Source organism: Bidens hawaiensis, unplaced genomic scaffold (genome assembly GCF_021521415.1).
Source record: "Bidens hawaiensis isolate Kalapana, Puna unplaced genomic scaffold, B.hawaiensis_p1.1 tig00005142_1, whole genome shotgun sequence".
Classification (NCBI taxonomy): domain Eukaryota; kingdom Viridiplantae; phylum Streptophyta; class Magnoliopsida; order Asterales; family Asteraceae; genus Bidens; species Bidens hawaiensis.
Genome location: NW_027491327.1, coordinates 264,981 through 287,125, shown reverse-complemented (window position 1 = coordinate 287,125; position 22,145 = coordinate 264,981). Strand labels below are relative to the sequence as shown.

Here is a 22,145-nt window from a genome sequence, read left to right as displayed (position 1 = left end):
ACCAACAATGAGGCTGAGTATGAAGCCCTGCTGGCTGGTCTGCGCATCGCGCGCAAGTTTGGGGTTAAAAGACTAGAGGCGCATGTTGATTCTTACTTGGTAGCTGCTCAGGTCAACGGCCTATATGACGCCAAGGAGAACACAATGCCTCTGTATCTAGAGCAGGCAAAAAAGCTCGTTGAGCAGTTTGACTTCTTCAGAATCATACACATCTCGCGCAGCGAAAACAAGTCCGCTGACGCGTTGAGTAAAATGGCATCAACTAATTTTGATCACTTTGGCAAAGATGTCAGGGTGGAAGTAATGAGCAGCCCGTCAGTGCAAACGCAATCGGTCCTTGTAATTCATACAACCCCTTCATCCTGGATAACTCCAATAATGGAATTCCTGAAGGAGGGGAAGTTACCGGACGATCGCGCACAGGCGAGAAAGATAAGACACAAGGCACAGAACTATGAATTACTTGATGGTACATTATATCGGCGCTCTTATCTTGGACCGCTCATGAAGTGCCTGGATGCTGAAGAAGCAACCTATGTGATTAGGGAGATTCATGAAGGAATCTGTGGAATTCACGCTGGTCCGCGCATGGTGGTTGCCAAGGCGATGAGCTCAGGCTACTATTGGCCAGGCATGTACTTGGATGCGCTAAAAGAAATCCAAAAATGCAAGGCATGTCAGAGCTACGCGCCAAACACCATGCGTCCAAAGAACAACTTGATTCCAGTCACCTCCGCATGGCCTTTCCACAAATGGGCCATTGATATTGTGGGGCCCCTGCCGCAAGCGCAAGGGCGAGTGAAATTTTTGGTAGTGGCGATAGACTATTTCACAAAATGGGTTGAGGCCAAGCCACTAGCAAAAATCACAGCTGAGGCGATGAAGCAATTTATCTGGAGCCACATCATTTGCCGTTTTGGCCTTCCTATGGAAATTGTGAGCGACAATGGCAAACAATTCACTGACAGGAAGATATCAAGCTGGCTCAAAGAATTGCACATCAACCAAATCTTCACGTCCGTCTACCACCCTCAGGGGAATGGCCAAGTGGAGCGCGCGAATCAAAGTTTGCTAAATGGGCTGAAGAAAAGGTTGGAGGGAGAATCCCATTCTTGGGTCGAAGAGTTACCTAATGTCCTGTGGGCGCACAGGACATTAAGCAAAACTAGCAATGGCGAATCCCCGTTCAGCCTAACCTATGGGACAGAGGCTATGATCCCAGCAGAAATTGGATGCCCATCCCATAGGGTACTCATGATGAGCAAAACTGATAACGAGCGCGAAAGAAGATTGGACCTTAACTTGCTTGAAGGGCGCAGAGAAGCGGCTATCATTAATGAAGCCAGATACAAGAAAAAGCTGGAAAAATATTATAATCAGCGCGTTAAAGAGTGCCACTTCAAGAAAAATGATTTTGTCCTTCGAAACAATGAAGCTAGTCGCGCAATACCCCCAGGAAAAATGTCCCCCAATTGGGAGGGACCTTATCAAATTTCAGAAGATTTGGGGAAAGGCGCGTACACTTTAAAAGATTTGAATGGAAAAAAGATACCGCGCGCGTGGAACGCGGCACAACTTAGAAAATGCTTCATGTAAAAAGTTCAAATTTGTAATCAAGGCTTTTAAGCCAACATGAATGATGATTCGCGCTATCTTTCAATATTTGTCGCGCTATCTTTCAATATTTGTTCTATAAACCTTTGCATACATGTTTCACGCTTCCTTTATTAATTTGGAGCAATATGACAACACTATATTGACTTCAAAACAAAATAAAACGAAGTAAAACATACATGCGCGAGCCTTAGCTCAAACGCGTTAACGAGTCTTAACTCTAAAACATCAGGGCCTTAGCCCAAACCTACGAGCCTTAGCTCAAACACGTTAATGAGTCTTAACTCTAAACACGTCAGGGCCTTATGTGACATCTGCCCTGATCCGACCCGACCCAGGTACCCGTTTCTCTGACCCGATCCCTTTCTTTTATGATTTAGTATTTATTTATACTTATATTTTACTTTTAATAATAATAATATATTTTCCTTCCCGCCTCTCTCTCTCTTTCTTTCCGCCGTTCCGTCCCTCTCCTTCTCTCTTTCCGCCTTCTTTTCCCTCTTGTCGCCGTCCCGCCCTTAAGCCTTGTTTCCCTCTTTTTCTTCTAACTCTTTTGTTCCTTCCCGCCTAAGGTTGTCTGCGCAGACCCCTTACAAGGAATCCTGCGTGAAGACCACCTGTTACAGCGATACGCGAGACGAACTCTTCTCGCAGCGCGCTAAGAATTGTAATTCTTCTCGCAGCGCACTAAGAACGGTAGTTCTTCCCGCGACGCGCTAAGGATTTATAGTTCTCGCAGCACGCTAAGAATCGTAGTTCATCCCTCGACGCGCGAAGAATTATAGTTCTTCCCGCGGCGCGCTAGGAATTTTAGTTCCTCCCGCGGCGCGCTAAGAAATGTGATTCTTCCCGCGACGCGTTAAGGTTGGTTCTGTCTGCCTTCGCGCTCGCGCACTTTTGCCTTCGCGCTCCAGCCTTCTCGCGCTATCTCTTGAGTCTTTTCTTCTGTTTAATCCAGCCGTTTACTTTTGTGTTGTCTTATCTTCTGTGTTGTTGACCTGACCTATCTTATGTCTGAAAAGTTACTTTCGGCGCAGCATGCGCACCAACCCCATTTGTTGGCAGATAAAGTGACTGACATAATCTTTTGAGATCTGCTTTTGCCATGCTTGACCAGTACCTTTATCTGAACCGCCCATGCCTTTTTACTGTTCCCTGACAGCTTTATCTTGCCCCCTGCAGCTGCCATATCTTTCCATATCTTTTGCTTTTGGATTCTTATGCTTTTTGATATCTTTTGCTTGATCCTGTTAAAGATCTTTTCCCCTTTTTCTAGGGATTTTGTCTCCTAGGGTTTTCTTATAAATAATAATAATATTTTCATAACACTACACACAAAACACTTAATCTCTCCTGTTTTCCTTGCTCTCTCTGCCGCCTCCTCTCTGCCTCCGTCTTCCTCTCCGTTCTGCCCTGCTTTTCCGGTAATATATATATTATAAATAATAATTTACTTATTAATTATGCTAACTTATAATCAAGACTTAAAACAAATCATTAAAACAATAATCTTAATTATAGGTTAACCTGTGCTTGTTTAAAGTTGGTTCTTGCTTTATCTTACACCGCATCGTTTATCAAGTGAGTAATCTCGTACCTAATCCCTTTTTGCTTTTTAATGTTTTGGGATGTTCATGTGTTCATACAAACTTAGAGTCTTAAACTTGTTTATGAACTTTAGTCGCGCAGTATCCCATGTGTTGAGGACGTAGACTTGGCTGTTTATTTGTATGTGTGGATCATTAACCGTCTTGTCGGTCTATTCCGCAGTTTTCATGGTACCATTAGATGAACACGGGAGAACTATCGTTTATGATTTTCTCTTTTGTATACACATGCACAGTTTGTCTTGTTTGTGAGCTCAATTGTGAGCACTGGCAGTCTTGTCTCTTAGAATTGGTCCCGATCTGATTACACCCTTGTCGAAACCCAGACATACACATGTTGCGCGCAGATTTATGGTTATCTATGTATTGTATTAAACTTGATTTCTCACCAACACGCAAGTGTTTGACGTTTATTTTAACACATGTTCAGGTTTGCAGTAGCTGTTTTGGAGCTTGTGGACACGTAGGAAGTTTTCTTTATTTTTGGACCTAGATTAAAATGTATCATGACAAGTTATGGTTGTTCGAATATTTTGCCTTATAATATATTGAATTATGTTGCTTTATGTTATCTTGTGTCTACTTTGCGCGTGCGCGAATGAATGTATTTATTAAATATTGACACCCAATAGTGTCACGAGTAATGAAACAATATGTGGCGCCCCGATGTATAATCCGCCTTTGGTCGGGGTGTTACAGATTGGTATCAGAGCTCGTTGACTTTAGGATAGGTGGTTAGACGTAACGGCCTAGAATACCTAAGAGTCCCTTCTCGCGCATGAGAGAAATCTCATGTTTGCGCGCTTATTGTTAATTACTCGTTATTTATGAATATGCTCGCGCTTGCGCAGTATATGATTTTATTTCACGATATTTCGATTTTTGTTGAATTTCGATTGATTTTTCTTACATATTCGTTTGTTGGGTTTGAAAATCCGAAAAGACATGGTGATACATGAATAGTTGATTTTCAATTTCCATTTATGATTATGTTCTGAGGTTGGAGACTTGAAAAGTCATGGTGATACATGAATTGTCAACCTCCAATACTCATTTTCTTGTATGTTTTATATTGAAGATTGAAAAGTCATGGTGATACATGAATCGTCAATCTCCAATACTCGTTTGCTCGTATATTTTAAATTGGGAATTCGGAAAGTCATGGTGATACATGAATTGTCGACTCTTGATTCGAATTTGTTACCCTTATTAAGTCTGCATTTAGGGTCATTTATTTTACTTTTAACTTTTGATAGTATCTAACTCCGTGAAACCAAGCTTTTCGAGGTTATACTTTGTGCTAAAACCAAGATATTAACTAAAATTAAAATTTTTATAGAATGCCTCCGCTATCTCGCCGATTTCAGAGAAGAGAAGCCTCGCGCATGCGTAGACAGCAACGTTCCCAGGAAATGGCCGCCGCAATAGCCCAAGCTTTGAGCCAAAATAATACCTCCAGTTATAACATTAAGTCCTTTAACGCGGGTAACCCTCCAAAATTCACAGGTCTTGAAGGAGCCACCGTGATGCTCCAGTGGCTTGAGAAAATAGAAAACACTTTCCTCCACACCCAATGCCCCTCAGACAGACGAACCCTGTATGCTTCCAGTGTCCTGGAATCCAGAGCGCTTACATGGTGGAATGGAGTAGCTCATGCGCGTGGCGCAGAGGCTGCTTCTAGCATGACATGGGAGGAATTCAAGGAAATTCTTACGCGAGAATTCTGCCCTCCCAACGAAGTTAAGCGCCTGGAGGAGGAATTTTGGAATCTTAAGCAGTACAGCGGTGAAGCGCGCGAGTACGCGATGCGCTTTCATGAACTAAGCCTGCTTGTCCCTCACCTTGTTACCCCTTCCCGCCGAGCCATAGAGAAATTCCTTGGGGGTCTCCCCATGGAAATTCAAGATTCTGTATGGGCTAGAAACCCAGTTACCCTCTCTGACGCCATCGAGTTGGCCGCTGTGCTCAGCGACAACCATGTCAGAGCAGGAACCCTGTTCCTGCGGGGATCTGAGAAGACCAAACCCACCAAGACTGTCCCTGAACCAACAGAAACCAAACCTGAACCCTCAAACCGTAACAACCTCAAGCGCAGGCGCAAGGCCTATGCGCTTACCAACCCGCCCATTGTCCAGCAACCCATTTATCAACCCCCAGTTTACGCGCCTAACCCACTGACAGCCTACCCAACCCCACCTGTAGTCCATAACTATGCCCTAACCAATCCCGCACTCCCTGCCCCGCCTCCTAAGAAACCTTACACAGGAAACCATCCCTTTTGCCCAACCTGTAGATTTCACCACCCAACCCAAACCCCGTGTCGACTTTGTACCCGATGTGGCCGCGCTGGTCACCTTGTAGAAAACTGTAGAGTCCTTCTCGCCAATCCAATTGCGCCAACACCACCAGTCTACCCGCAGAACCCACAACCAACCTACCAAAACCCACGACCCAGGTCGTGCTATAACTGCGGTGATCCCAGTCATTTCCGGAACGCGTGCCCGAGACTACAAGTGCAAATCACACAAGCGAATCCGGTGAACCAGATTTCGAACCAAGTGACGCGTGGACGAGCTTTTAACATAACCGCGCACCAAGCGCAAGCGAATAATGACGTAGTTAATGGTACATTTTTGCTTAACGGATTTTATGCTTCTGTACTTTTTGATACTGGCGCCGATCGAAGTTTTATCTCTCGCGCCTTCGAGCAGAAGCTTGCGCGACCGCGCGATAACTTAAAAGAAGATTTTTCAGTTGAATTGGCTAATGGTGAAACTGTTTTAATTAACTCTGTGATTAAAGATTGCACGCTTAACCTTAACGAAAACGATTTTATGATCGACCTCATCCCTATGCCTCTTGGAAGCTTTGATGTTATCATTGGTATGGACTGGCTTTCGAAGAATCGCGCCGAAGTTATTTGCGCCAAGAAGTTGATTCGCATACCTCGAGAGAATGGTGATCTTCACATCTACGGCGAAAAACCCTCCAGTGGTCTTAAGCTTATGTCTTGCGCCGAAGCCCGTAGGCTCATGCGGAAGAAGTGTGTTGCATTCTTAGCCCATGTGGTCAAACCTGCTGAAAAGAAGAAGCTTCGCGATATCCCTGTTGTGCGTGATTTCCCTGAAGTTTTTCCTGATGATCTTCCTGGTATCCCTCCCGCTCGTGAAGTCGAGTTCCGTATTGATCTTGTCCCTGGTGCTTCCCCCGTAGCTAAATCTCCTTATCGTCTTGCACCCGCTGAGATGCAAGAATTGGCAAGCCAACTTCAAGAGTTGACTGCTAAAGGATTCATTCGCCCTAGCTCTTCGCCCTGGGGTGCTCCGGTGTTGTTCGTTAAAAAGAAAGATGGATCGTTTCGCATGTGTATTGATTACCGCGAGTTGAACAAACTCACCATTAAGAACCGGTATCCCTTACCACGTATTGACGACCTCTTTGATCAACTCCACGGTGCCTCTTGTTTCTCAAAGATTGATCTCCGCTCTGGCTATCACCAGTTGCGCATCCGCGATGAAGATGTTCCGAAGACTGCTTTTCGAACTCGTTATGGCCATTTTGAATTCTTGGTCATGTCCTTCGGTTTAACCAACGCACCCGCCGTTTTCATGGATCTAATGAACCGGGTGTGTAGGCCTTTCTTGGATAAATTCGTGATTGTGTTTATCGATGATGTTCTGGTGTATTCTAAGACCAAGGCCGAGCACGAGCAACATCTTCGGTTGGTGTTGCAAAAGCTTAGAGCTGAGCAACTCTTTGCTAAGCTTTCCAAGTGTGAATTTTGGTCTGATGAAGTACAGTTTCTTGGTCATGTTGTAAACAAGATGGGTATTCATGTCGACCCATCCAAGATTGAAGCAATCAAGAACTGGTTGACGCCATCTTCTCCTACCGAGATCCGTTCCTTTCTGGGCTTAGCTGGTTACTACCGGCGGTTTATTTCGAACTTCTCAAAGATCGCTTTGCCTTTAACAGCTCTAACGCACAAAGGTAAACCGTATATTTGGGGCTCGAAGCAAGAAGAAGCCTTTCTAACGCTCAAGCGTTTGTTGTGTGAAGCTCCTGTTCTTGCGCTACCTGAAGGTAATGATGATTTTGTCGTGTACTGCGATGCCTCCAACCAAGGTCTCGGTTGTGTTCTTATGCAACGAGGCAAGGTTATCGCTTACGCATCAAGGCAACTCAAGGTTCATGAAAAGAATTATACAACTCACGATCTCGAACTTGGTGCAGTAGTTTTTGCCTTAAAGATCTGGAGACACTACCTTTATGGTACTAAGTGTATCCTTTACACCGACCATAAAAGCCTTCAGCATATCTTCGATCAGAAGGAACTTAACATGAGGCAACGCCGATGGAACGAACTCATCAGCGATTACGATTGTGAGATCCGGTATCATCCTGGTAAGGCTAATGTGGTAGCCGACGCGCTCAGCCGAAAACCCTGCCAGCTTAACTGTATTTTGCCGAGCACGCATCTTCACTTTGCGCCGATTCAAAGCAACCTTGAATCGCGTATTCGTGACGCGCAGCGCGCATCCATCAGTAATGGTAACCTTCGCGCCGAGTTAGCGTGTGGCGCGGAAGCACATTTTGTGCCTAATCTGAGTGGAATTCTCTGCTATCTTAATCGCATCTGGATTCCCTTTGATGAGAATCTTCGCGCTGATATCCTGAGCGAGGCGCATAAATCTCGGTATTCTATTCATCCTGGCGCTGATAAGATGTACAAGGATTTGCGCATTACTTATTGGTGGCCCGGTATGAAAAAGGATATTGCTGTGTTCGTAGCTAAATGCCTGACCTGTTCTAAGGTAAAAGCTGAACACCAACGCCCATCTGGTTTGCTCGAACAACCAGAAATTCCTACGTGGAAATGGGAAAGTATAGCGATGGACTTTATTACCAAGTTACCTTTGACAGCAAGCAAACATGATAGCATTTGGGTAATAGTGGATCGTTTGACTAAGTCTGCTCACTTTCTGCCCATTCGTGAAAACTACCGTGTGGAGCAACTCGCGCAGCTTTATGTCAAGGAAATCGTCTGCCGCCATGGTACTCCTTTGAGCATCATATCCGATCGCGATGGCCGTTTTATATCTCGCTTTTGGAAATCTCTCCAATCTGCGCTAGGAACTCGCTTGGACATGAGTACGGCATATCATCCTCAGACTGACGGTCAGTCTGAGCGAACTATTCAAACTCTTGAGGATATGCTCCGATCTTGTGTTCTTGATTTTGGAGGTAATTGGGATTCACACCTGCCTTTGATTGAGTTCTCTTATAATAACAGCTATCATTCCAGTATTGGTATGGCCCCATTTGAAGCACTTTACGGTCGTAAGTGCCGCTCCCCGATCTGTTGGAGCGAAGTGGGTGAAACTCAAATCACAGGACCCGAACTTGTTCAAGAGACAACCGATAAAATCGCCAAGATCCGTGATCATCTGCTGACTGCCAGAAGCCGACAGAAGAGTTACGCAGATCGTAGGCGGAAGCCTCTCGAATTTCAAGTTGGTGATCTTGTTCTCCTCAAAGTGTCGCCCTGGAAAGGTGTTGTCCGCTTTGGGAAGAAAGGTAAGCTTGCTCCTCGATATGTTGGACCATTCAAGATTCTCGCGCGTGTAGGAAAAGTTGCCTACAGACTTGACCTGCCGCCCGCGCTCAGTAATGTGCATCCAACGTTCCATGTATCCAATCTCAAGAAGTGTTTAGCTGACGAGAACCTTCACATTCCACTTGATGAAGTTCAAGTTGATGAAACCATGCATTTCCTTGAGAAGCCTGTTGAGATTATGGATCGCGAGGTAAAGCAAACCAAGCGCAGTCGTATCCCTATCGTGAAAGTTCGCTGGGAGTCCAAGCGCGGAGCCGAGTTTACATGGGAAAGGGAAGATCAAATGAAGATCAAGTACCCGCACCTGTTCTCTGCGCAACCTACTTCGAGATAAATTTCGGGACGAAATTTCTTAAAGTAGGGGAGACTGTGACATCTGCCCTGATCCGACCCGACCCAGGTACCCGTTTCTCTGACCCGATCCCTTTCTTTTATGATTTAGTATTTATTTATACTTATATTTTACTTTTAATAATAATAATATATTTTCCTTCCCGCCTCTCTCTCTCTTTCTTTCCGCCGTTCCGTCCCTCTCCTTCTCTCTTTCCGCCTTCTTTTCCCTCTTGTCGCCGTCCCGCCCTTAAGCCTTGTTTCCCTCTTTTTCTTCTAACTCTTTTGTTCCTTCCCGCCTAAGGTTGTCTGCGCAGACCCCTTACAAGGAATCCTGCGTGAAGACCACCTGTTACAGCGATACGCGAGACGAACTCTTCTCGCAGCGCGCTAAGAATTGTAATTCTTCTCGCAGCGCACTAAGAACGGTAGTTCTTCCCGCGACGCGCTAAGGATTTATAGTTCTCGCAGCACGCTAAGAATCGTAGTTCATCCCTCGACGCGCGAAGAATTATAGTTCTTCCCGCGGCGCGCTAGGAATTTTAGTTCCTCCCGCGGCGCGCTAAGAAATGTGATTCTTCCCGCGACGCGTTAAGGTTGGTTCTGTCTGCCTTCGCGCTCGCGCACTTTTGCCTTCGCGCTCCAGCCTTCTCGCGCTATCTCTTGAGTCTTTTCTTCTGTTTAATCCAGCCGTTTACTTTTGTGTTGTCTTATCTTCTGTGTTGTTGACCTGACCTATCTTATGTCTGAAAAGTTACTTTCGGCGCAGCATGCGCACCAACCCCATTGGTTGGCAGATAAAGTGACTGACATAATCTTTTGAGATCTGCTTTTGCCATGCTTGACCAGTACCTTTATCTGAACCGCCCATGCCTTTTTACTGTTCCCTGACAGCTTTATCTTGCCCCCTGCAGCTGCCATATCTTTCCATATCTTTTGCTTTTGGATTCTTATGCTTTTTGATATCTTTTGCTTGATCCTGTTAAAGATCTTTTCCCCTTTTTCTAGGGATTTTGTCTCCTAGGGTTTTCTTATAAATAATAATAATATTTTCATAACACTACACACAAAACACTTAATCTCTCCTGTTTTCCTTGCTCTCTCTGCCGCCTCCTCTCTGCCTCCGTCTTCCTCTCCGTTCTGCCCTGCTTTTCCGGTAATATATATATTATAAATAATAATTTACTTATTAATTATGCTAACTTATAATCAAGACTTAAAACAAATCATTAAAACAATAATCTTAATTATAGGTTAACCTGTGCTTGTTTAAAGTTGGTTCTTGCTTTATCTTACACCGCATCGTTTATCAAGTGAGTAATCTCGTACCTAATCCCTTTTTGCTTTTTAATGTTTTGGGATGTTCATGTGTTCATACAAACTTAGAGTCTTAAACTTGTTTATGAACTTTAGTCGCGCAGTATCCCATGTGTTGAGGACGTAGACTTGGCTGTTTATTTGTATGTGTGGATCATTAACCGTCTTGTCGGTCTATTCCGCAGTTTTCATGGTACCATTAGATGAACACGGGAGAACTATCGTTTATGATTTTCTCTTTTGTATACACATGCACAGTTTGTCTTGTTTGTGAGCTCAATTGTGAGCACTGGCAGTCTTGTCTCTTAGAATTGGTCCCGATCTGATTACACCCTTGTCGAAACCCAGACATACACATGTTGCGCGCAGATTTATGGTTATCTATGTATTGTATTAAACTTGATTTCTCACCAACACGCAAGTGTTTGACGTTTATTTTAACACATGTTCAGGTTTGCAGTAGCTGTTTTGGAGCTTGTGGACACGTAGGAAGTTTTCTTTATTTTTGGACCTAGATTAAAATGTATCATGACAAGTTATGGTTGTTCGAATATTTTGCCTTATAATATATTGAATTATGTTGCTTTATGTTATCTTGTGTCTACTTTGCGCGTGCGCGAATGAATGTATTTATTAAATATTGACACCCAATAGTGTCACGAGTAATGAAACAATATGTGGCGCCCCGATGTATAATCCGCCTTTGGTCGGGGTGTTACACCTTAGCCCAAAACAAAGAGCCTTAGCTCAAAACACTCACAAACATCCATCTTACATCCCGCGCAGCTTGATCATAAAACTCCTTAAACGACTAAGGCAAAGTACATGCCATAACATAGTTGTTAAGGTCTCAGGTCGAGATCGCGCGAGGAATCAAAGTGGATATCTGACTAACACATGCTGACATGTAATGGCTAAAACTCATACTTCCATGTAAAAACAGCGCAACTATGACGCGCGAAAAAGGAATTGTGAAAAGTTATCGCGCATGTCAGCATAAACAAGATACTGCGAAACCACTTACAAAATAGGACTATGGTTAAGTGAATAATTTCCTTACAACCTTGTTCTTATTTTAACGTGCAACCATATCTTATATCTATACGAGCAAACATGAAGAGATGAATGGAAATGCACAAGATGAAAGAAGGAGAAAACAAGTTTCATTCCATTGCATTGAAATTTACAAGTATGATGAGTTACAAATTACAAGTACAAAAACAAAAAAATAAAAAAAAATAAATATACAAAATTTGATGAAGGGCTTCTCAAGTCTCCACGTCGACGTCAGCCGCTTCATCACCCTCATCATCTCCCGCAGCATCTGGCGCGGTCTGCTCCTCATCCCCGAACTGACCATAGTCAAGTTCTTCCTCCTCATTGGAGTCTTCGATCACAACGGTGTCAGGAGCAGATTCTTTCGCCGCGCCAGAGCCGCTGGCAGGGGCAACATCCCCCGCGCCACCATCATCGCCACCAACCCTCTCGCAATCATCAAGCAACTTCTTTAGCGCGCCGAGGTCGGGCTGGTCAGCAAGCGCAGCTATCTGTAAATCATTAGAAAAGTAATGAGTACAAAACACTTAGAAAAGTTAGTCAAGTAAAACTCATTAAGATCAAGGTACCTGCATAAGGATGGGGATGGGAGTATTCATATACTTTTCCCCCACCGCGGCCATGTCCGCGCAGGCCGCATCGCTCTTGTAAGGGTACTCGGATGGGTTCTTCCTCAACATGCCATACTCATACCCATCCGTAAACCCTTCAGCTCGGCCCACCAAACGCGCGGCGGCATTGCAGTCCATCACAAGGGCTTGAAACTCGGCGGAATATTTCATCGCCAATGCGCAGCGAGCCATGCCCTGTGACACCAGCCATTGGCGATCCTGCGCGAGGCCAGCAACAGACGTCTCGAGGGCAGGAACCTGAGAGTTTAATAACTCAACAGTTTCCTTAGTCTTTTTTAGTTCCTCCTTATCAGACGCTGCTGCCGCCAAAATTTTTTCTTTCTCCGCCTGCGCAGCACCAAGTGCTTCCTGGCTAGACGCCGCCGTCGCCAAGGCCTCATCTCTATCGGCCTGCGCGGCCGCCAAATCCCTTTTCAGGCGCGCAACCTCGCTCTCCAGTGATGATTTCTCAGTGATACTCTGGACGATAGCTTGGTCACGCGCCTCGGCCTGCTGTTCCAAGACACGCACTCTGCGCGCGTACTTGGCAACTTCGGCCTCCGCCAACTGCTGCTTCTCCCGCGCAGCTTGGAGCTCATGCCCGCGCTTGATGTATGCGGTGTTGGCACTTGCTCGGTTTTCACTGAGCTCCGCCTGGAGTTTCTCAGCTCGCGCGCGAGCATCAGACAGGTTCCAGGCGGCCACCTTAGCCTCTCGCTGGGCTTCCACAAGAGCGTCGCGTACTTTAATATAATCACGACGAAGCTCTTGGGAAGCAGCGAAGAAAGCCGACCCAGCGAAAACATGGTCGTTCAGCAAGTCCGCGCGGGTGCGCTCCTCCTGATACCTCCTTTCAGTAGGAGGCACGGCATGAGCCCAGAAGTCCTCGCATACGCCCATGGATTGAAAGGAACTCTCTTCATTAATATTCCATCTCGGGCGGTAAACGTGGTCACCTTCCTAAAAAACACAAGAAAAGTTCTAAGTCATAAAACATACTTATATGGAGGTACGCGCAGCGGACCAACAAATCAATACATACCTGCGGGGATGAAGCAGGAAAGTCAGCGCCAGCCCCACCAGAAGTCTGCGCTGCGAACACTTGCGGCATCGCAGGGCTGGCGCGGTCTCCCAAGGAGTCTTCAGCTTGAACCCCCTCGTCCTCCTCATCTTCTTCAACAGGCCTCTTCTCCTGCGACCTGGAAGGCTCCAAACCAGCCTCGCGGGGAGGGCTGCGTGCAGGAGGAGGCGAGGGAGGTCTCGACGCCGCCAGTTCGGCGCGCAATACGGTTTCCTGCTCCTTGGTAATCCCAATAAGGGGAGACTCAGCACTAGCAGGAGCAGGACCAGAACCAGCGGCGCCGGCAGCGGCGCCAGGAGTATCACCAGCAACTGTTGCGCCAGCTACAACTCCTATGAACAAATAAACAAGGAAAAATGGTTTATGACTGACTCCAAAGGGAAAAATTCAGAAGACATATGTGCAAAACTTACCTTGGCGCAATTCTGTTCGCGCATCGAACATCGCCATAAAATCCATTCTACCATTTTCAGAGGGTAGAACAGGGGACTTCGATGGAGTCCCCGGCGCAGCCGTGGCACCTTGTGGCGCCTGCGGCTGATCTGTTACCGTCGCTGCCTCTGCAAACATTTAAAGGAGCAAAGGTTTAATAACAATTCAGCCAGATGAAGATAAATAAAGTATACCTGTTGCAGGCGCGGCACTGCTTCTCTCTTCAGCCTCGCGAAAGGAGGAGGCGACGCCACCATACCTCAAGTGGACAGGAGGTCTGCCCACTCTCACAGGCAGAGAAGCTAAAGAAACCTTTGTGGTAAACACCTGGGTTTCCTTAGGTCCCTTCGTTTGAGCATGGGGATGAGCGACAGGGGTGTCATCTTTCTTCTGTTTCTTACTGGCCCCTGCGCCAGATTTCCCCTTAGCTTTGCGCTTTAGTAGGGGCGCCTCCTCTTCCTCCTCCTCCTCTTCCGCGAGCTCTAGCTCGTAGTTTTCAAGCGCATCTACAAAAACAACCAATAGAACTGTTAATAAACTTGGATATTCTATAGGAATGAGCATAAGTGCGAAGGCTTACCAGGCGCGTCACTGTCAAAGTCAAATTCCAGATCCACTGGGATGAACATGTCATCGAAGCGATCTGGGAAACCAACTTCCCCAGCGCCAAGCGCGACGGAGCCACCCTCCACTTGTTCATCATAAGCGGCAAGGACATAATCCTTGGTGACTGCGCAAAAACAAATCAAGTGATATCAGCAAAAGAATTATGTTCGCGCAGAAAAAATAAATAAACCAATGAAATTAACTTACACAACCCGTCGACTTGGATAACGGGCTCAAGCGCGCTATCGGCCCAAAGCTTACTCATGCCGACCCCAACCAGCGCCTCCTCGCAAATTTTCTTCGTGGGGGATGGTTCGGCGGTCAGTTTCTTAACCCAGGAGCCAATTGGGTTCTTGAGGACGCCCTCATCCGCAGGCGCAGAAGTGATAGAGCGCATGGTCATACGGATGGGGATCACACCGGCCCTAATGTAAAAAAACCTCTCAGACCAGTCATGAAGGCTCTTGAATGAAACAGTGGAGCACTTCACCTTCTGACTGCGAGGAATAAAAGAGATCCAATTGTCTTGGATCTTGGCCTTATAAAAATACTGAAAGCGCCGAGGAGTGGGTTCCTCGCGCTGGGATTTGCACATGAACTCAAAGTGAGTCACGCGCACGAGTCCAAACGGATGGACTTGGGATATATGAATCCCATAGAACTTCAGCAGTGCACCCACAAACCTTGTCATCGGGAGACGAAGGTTGCAGTGGGTGAAAAAGTGGCTATATAGGGATATATAGCCGGCAGGCGGGTCCGCCGCCGTTTGCCCGGACCTAGGCAACATGCAGCCAAACAGGGTGGGAAAGCCCTGAGAGGTGATGAGGTTGTCGAGATCTGCCTGCTTCAATTTGCAGGGGATTTCATTCCACCTTTTGGTGGCCTTGGTCCTCCCTACTTCCTCCGATGTGGTCTCAACAACCTTCTTCCCCTTCCCCTTTTGCTTCAATGTCGACATCACCACAGATTTCACACGGCGTCTTCGAGAGGCAACAGAGGTGATTGAGGGGCTAGACGAGTCTGAACTATCAGACATACAACTGCAGCAGCAGATAATCAAGAAATCGAAAAGATGAAAACACTCAATTCAGAATATGAAAGGCAGAAACAAGAAAATTATCAACAATGAAGATGAAGATAAAAATTTCCTAAGGGCCTCCTTTTATAGGCCCAGGAGAGAGAAATGTGGCAGCTGATCGGATTTCACGCGCCCCCACTCGCGGGTCCAAGCCAACGAGGGCGCGACACGTGTCCCTAACACTGTTGAGGGGACATAAAATTGTAACCGACCTGCCACGGAGCAGAGACGCGCCCCCACTCGCAGGTGCTAACCAATGCGAGCGCGACACGTGTTCAAGACAGCTGTGTGAGGGGACGTGAAAGGCAACTGTAGCACCTCGAGCACACGAAACGTCTGACATGTTTACGGCGCACGTCACCACCAACTAACCACGTGTTTGGACCCTTCGTTTTCAACCAAATGGATAGAACTTCGCGCAACGATGGAAGCAACCAGGAAAACGACAAAACCCCATTAAAAGACAAAAATCAGTAAGTCTAATATCCATCTTACCGCGCTCGCGCGAGATAAGACACACATTAGACTGGGGGGGCTTGAAGAGGTATGTACCCGCCTCAACACCAAGCAAGGCGGGTCAACCCACAAGATAAAGACATTATGAAGGCACAAAGCCAAAACCTATGCGCATGGCGCATACAAAACATGCTCAGGCATCATATGCCCAGGCACACATATGCTCGCGCATCACATATGCGCGTAGCGCATCAGCACGCGGCGCATATCACATGCTCGTGCATATCACATCTGCGCATGAAATATCTGCGCGTGAGAATAAAGAGAAGACCCCGCGCATCCTCAGGGTGAGCGCATATCATACGTGCACATAATCAACCTCGTCCTTATCCAAATCAGGATTAGGGCAACCTTGATTGTGCACATCAGACAACCTTCCAGAAGGTATCTTTTTAAGGAGAAAGAATATGCTGATGTTGATAGCTGCCGAATGAAAGGTCGACAACTCAGCATGACACATGTGTTACCACGTGATTACAACCAACGAGAAAGCGCCAGGTGTCCCAGAGGACACGTGGCGCAGTGCGATTGGAGGAAGCCAACGAGGTTGAGCCCAACCGGTGGTAACCCTAGCACTATAAATACAGCATCAACTCCACTTTGATGACACATTCACACTCAATCATTGACAGTTACAAGCAGTGATATCACATTCAATCATATTGAATTATATTCACTCACAGTCAGTTACAGAAAACACACAGTCACACAATCAAGAGTATTCAGCGATTCAGCAATACTCTTGAGATTCACTGACTCACACATTATTATCTTCTCCACAAAGATACTGATTCTCACGCCGGAGGGTTACCCCAAAGAGGACCCCTCTGTCCCTTTCTGAGGGGTAAGTAACGGCGTTGTTCATTTTGTAGGTGGAAGAACACGGATTCAGAAGAACCATCGGTGAAACAGTTTAATCATACCCGAGGAAAGTAGATCTGCTACCAGTGAGTAGATCCACGTTTCTTCAGTAGTAAAATAAAAATAATATTAATAAGCAATATATTAAGAAACAAGAACAAAAGGATATATAGGGGCGTTCAAAAAATCTGCAATCCGAAAAAAACCGAAATCCGAACCGAAACCGAAACCCGAATAATCCGATCCGAATTCTTATTCGGATATTCGGATCGGATCGATCTGAATATCCGAATAACTAATTTGGATTCGGATCGGATTCAGATATGGATTTCAAAAAATTCCGGATATCCGAATAATCCGAATATATAACATGTTATTAGTGTATATAGCCAAGTCCATTAACATTTGCAGTAACTTATAACCATAACTTCATTATTCGTTCAATCGACCTAACACACCATAAACAAAAATGTGGTCTTTATACTGTCTAAAACTACTTAATTTCCTTGTTCTTCTAGTGTTTTATTTTTATTTTCTAGTTTTGTATGTTTATTTAATAAAACTTAAGTTTGTATATATGTTATACGGATTATTCAGATAAATTCGGATTATCCGAATCCGATCCGAATTGAATTCGGATCGGATTCTGATCAGATAGGAATGCCCCTAATTCGAATCGGATCAGATTTCGGATAGGGTCCCAAAATTTTCAAATCCGAACCGAATAAACCGTTATCCGATCCGATGAACACCCCTAAGGATATAATTAATATGTTTTCTTAGATATTAGTAAATCTTATGTACGCTCACTATTTCTCAATGTTCATATTTTAACAAGGTAGTAATGGCTCGTAGTAATCATGCACTAGGGTTGTCTACACTGTTAGCCGCTTGCTTAGAAATTACTCAAAAAATACTTGTTTGATTTCGGCTCGGTTTGGTTTAAATAAAAAGCTTAGCATGAGCAAAGCCGCGCTCGGTTTGGTTCGGTTAGTTTTGCTCGAATTGTTTTTTATTGATTAGTTTTATATGTAAATTTTACGTATATACATAAAGTATACTATTTTTTTGAAGTTTTTAAAATTTCCCTCTTTTTTGTTTAGTTCAAATTGAAATCCTAGATGCTTGTTTCATATATGTTTTCTCGTTAATTTTAAGTTTTAGACATTTAAAATTTGAAAGTTTAGACATTTTAATGTTCAAAGTCTTGAATTAATTATATTTTGGAGTTTTAGAAATTTAAATTTGAAATCTTTGTACGAAATCAAGCAAAACCAAGCCACTCGGTTTCAAACCAAACCAAGTTCAAGCATAAAAAAAATTGTTCGTTTCTTTAAATTCAATTCGCTCGATTCGTCTCACTTTCAAGTCAAATCAAGTATGAGCAAACGCTATTATAGATGTGCTTGTATTATTATTATTAGTATTTCTACTATGCTTACGCTATTCCGGAAAAGAAAAAAAAAACGTGTAAGAATTATTTTTCATTTTTAGGAAGCCATAAACATATTTAACTTACCTTCAAAATTTTCTATATTAACTTAAAAATTACACTTAGACCGTACGCTATGGGCATCATTATGGGTATTTTTGGGGCGCCATTGAAAGAGAACACCACGCACACGGGCGATGGGAGGGGGGGTTCACAACGATGGGCGCCTAAAAAAAGTGGTGAGGGGGCCATGTGTTTTTTTCACTCTCTCTCTCATATACACACATACATATATGTGTGTGTATATATATATATACAGGGATAGGTTATTGTAAAAAAATAATGTTTTTTTAAGATTAGGGGATCCAAGGGTTGAGATTTAAAATTACCAAAAACCGACATAGTTTTCTAGAATTACTCTTTCACCTTATAACCGACATAGTTTCCTAAAATTGTTCTTTAATCATAATTTATAATGTCACATGTCAAAAAATTATTGGTTCTTACCATTCTTATGAAACTCTTTATTCTTATTTGAACCATTTTCTATATGTATATATAGGAGAAGTATAGTTTGAAAACCCTCTTGAGTTGAGAAAACCCGTAAAAACCCTATGTAACATCGTTTTTATTTATTTATTTTTTGTTACATGTAATATATGTTGTTACATTTAATACAAAACATTAAAAACATTAAAAAAAATGTTTTGCTATTTTTTTTACATTTTTTTAGTAATTTTTATATATGTTTTCAGGAGAGAGAAAATGTAAATAAACTTTTACATTTTTTATTAACTTTAATTATGAACCACAAGATTTAATCTTTAATTAAAAACATGTGGTTGATAATGAGTTTCTAGAGTTTTCACAATTCAAGTGGGTTTTTATTCTAACCTAACCATATATATATATATGGGAAGGATATTTTGATAACCATGTTGAGTTGTAAGAACTTAAGAACTCTTATTGCCACACATTTAATTAAATGAATTGGAATATGTGGTTGAGATTAAATCCGGCAAAAAAGTCAAAGTAGGAGAGAGAATATATATGTAACTGATTATACTAACTTTTACGTCCGTTACACATGTGTAAAATGTCGACTCGGTGCGTAAAAAATTCTGTAATTTTTTTACGTGTATGTAACCTACATATATTACGTATGTGTAAAAAAAATTCGAAAAAAAAAATCGTTACACTGAGTTCTTTCGAGTTCTTAAAACTCAAAGGGGTTCTCATTTGAAATCTCCCATATATATATATATATAGGGTCGTTATGAAGAATGCTTTTCGCGTGACGATACACCTAGAAAAATAGCTTTCTTTGTGACAGACGGATTCGCTGATGCTCACAAAATTTACACTTGTAATAATAGTTTTTGTTTGAATTAGAATAATTGAAAATAGAGGAAGGTTCTTGGAAGGAAGAAGAACGAAAGGACAATCAATGGAAGGTGATAAGTTTGGTGACTGTTTCAAGAAAAGATAAGAGAACCATAGCTTCCCATGAAGCTTCCTGCAAACTATTTCTTTTCATTTTTCCCTCTATTTAATAACCAAAAGCCAAACAAGAATTTATATCAAAGTGTAACATTTTACATTGATACATTTGGACACAGTTCAAGTTGATCATATGATGTATGACGCCAGAGTTACATGTAAATTTCCGCGTAGAACTAGTTAAGTTGTTAGATAAGATGGAATTTCTCTCAAGTGATAAGCGCGAGTTTTATTGTGGACAAAATGCTATAAATTTAAATGTTGTTTCAATCCTTTAAGTGAATAAACTTAATGTATACAAGTAAACACTTATCGTTCAATACGCTTAGAGGATATTAGATGCATGTTTTGAAAGCGAGTATTTAACTAGCAAGTTTAGAAGATGATTAACTATGGTTTTAGAAAACGACAATCCAAACCGGATGAGTTGAATAAGCCCATTGCACCAGCCAGATTTGACGGTTTAGTTTTAAAGATTTTAGCTGTTTTTTTTAACATCAATTTGATTTTTTTTAGAATTAAAAGAAAGATTCATGATTATAATAACATATATGTATAACTAAATATTCCAAAATAAAAAAAATTCATTTAAATAATAAAGTTAAACGATTGGTATCATGTTTCAAGTTGTACCATCCTGTTAAGCTAATAAACCGTCAAAAACCAAACCTTTTGGATTTCAAGCCGGCATAATCAGTCGACCTGCTTCGCTTTAAATTGTTCGATCAATTTCAATGATTTATGAAAACCCTCTAGTTGATTCATCATTCAAAATCAAATATTCATTTCAAAAATAGAGTAAGATACTTATACACCTTTATTGATTCAATATACTCAAATACATATACATTTTATAGTTCAATATCATAAAATATAAAATGACTTTTTTAATTTAACGCCACCTTGATTCAATACTAAAACATTCAATTTTTTGACCGCTTATTTAGTTTTGAATTATGAAAAGGTCACCAATATTATTTTGTAACATAAACTTAGGGTCAAAAACTTTATTCCTAGTCCCAACCCAATTGACAAGTTAGCTTGACAAATGACATTCTTACTTCATATACTTTCCACTACTATAAATAGCTCCATTAATAATATTTCTTCCAACCACCAAAAACCAATGGAAGACAAAGGCTACCAAGACTTGCTTCCTGTGATGGCAGAGAAACTGGAGCTAACCACCTTCATGGAGGAGCTCTGTGGCGGTTTCCGCCTGCTAGCAGACGAGAAAACTGGCTTGATCACGCCCGAAAGTTTGAGAAAAAATTCAGGTTTTCTTGGAATGGAAGGCATGAGCAAGGAAGATTCAGAAGGTATGGTCATGGAAGGTGACCTTGATGGAGACGGGTGCTTGAACGAAACCGAGTTTTGCATACTCATGGTTAGACTTAGTCCGGAAATGATGGAGGATGCGGAGAGATGGCTAGATAAAGCTATTGAAGATGAGATTAAGCAAGTTTCTACTTCATTACCAGTTGAGAATATTAACTAAGTTATGATTTTATGTTGGATGATTAATAATTTAATATGTTCATTGTTCATATGTTATTGTTATTAATTACTTATGTACAATTATAACTATGTATATCGGTATGTATTATGCGTTGTTAAGTGAAAAATTGAAAAGAGAAATACAACGGTGTTGGTTAATAATATTTCAGTGTAGGGCGGCTGTAAATGAACCAGACGTCCGGCAAACTGTTTGGCAGGAAGTTCGTTTATGTTCGTCCATTTACTAAATGAACGAACATGAAAAAAATTGTTTGGTAAGCTAAACGAACGAACACGAACAGTGGTTGCGTTCGCTCAATAGTGTTCGTGAACGTTCGGTAATTTGTTCGTTTACACTCATTCGGTTACTTCCATTTACGTGCGTCCGGTTAGATTCGTTTATGCTCGTCCAAATTCTGGATTTGATGCTGTGTTATGTTTATATTTTCGAAAAAAATATGTAAGCGTATGTCCGTTTGTCCTAGTGGCGAAGCTTGGACGCGAGCGCCGGGTGGGCCGAACTCAAAATGCATTAAAAAATCATAAACGAGGGGGGGGGGGGGGTGGGCTCAAATTTTCGGACGAAAAATGGAAAATTTACACTCTGTATAAAATTTTCAGGTGAAAAACGGATACATTTACACTACTATGAAAAATACAGGGCCGTTCGGGCTCAATTTTTCTGCCGAAAAAGGGTAAATTTACACTACATATAAAATTTTCAGGCGAAAAACGAATACATTTACACCGCTACGCAAAAAAATAGGGGGGCCGGGGCCACCCCTGGCCCTGATGACACTTCGCCATTGGTTTGTCCGTTAGTGTCGTTTCATTTCGTTTGGGCCCGTTAGGGTCGTTTTTGTTCGTTTGTCCATTAATGTTCGTTACCGCTCATTTGTGTTCGATAGCGCTCATTAGTGTCCGTTTGCTTTCGTTTACAACATTGACGAACGGACACGAACGAACATGAACAAGCTCAATTCCTTAATG

At 43.0% G+C, this 22,145-nt stretch overlaps 1 pseudogene; it reads left to right on the top strand.

The window, feature by feature from the left end:
- The first annotated feature begins 20,784 nt into the window (after positions 1–20,784).
- Positions 20,785–21,156, top strand: LOC143629001 (calcium-binding protein KIC pseudogene; annotated as a pseudogene).
- The last annotated feature ends 989 nt before the right edge of the window (positions 21,157–22,145 follow it).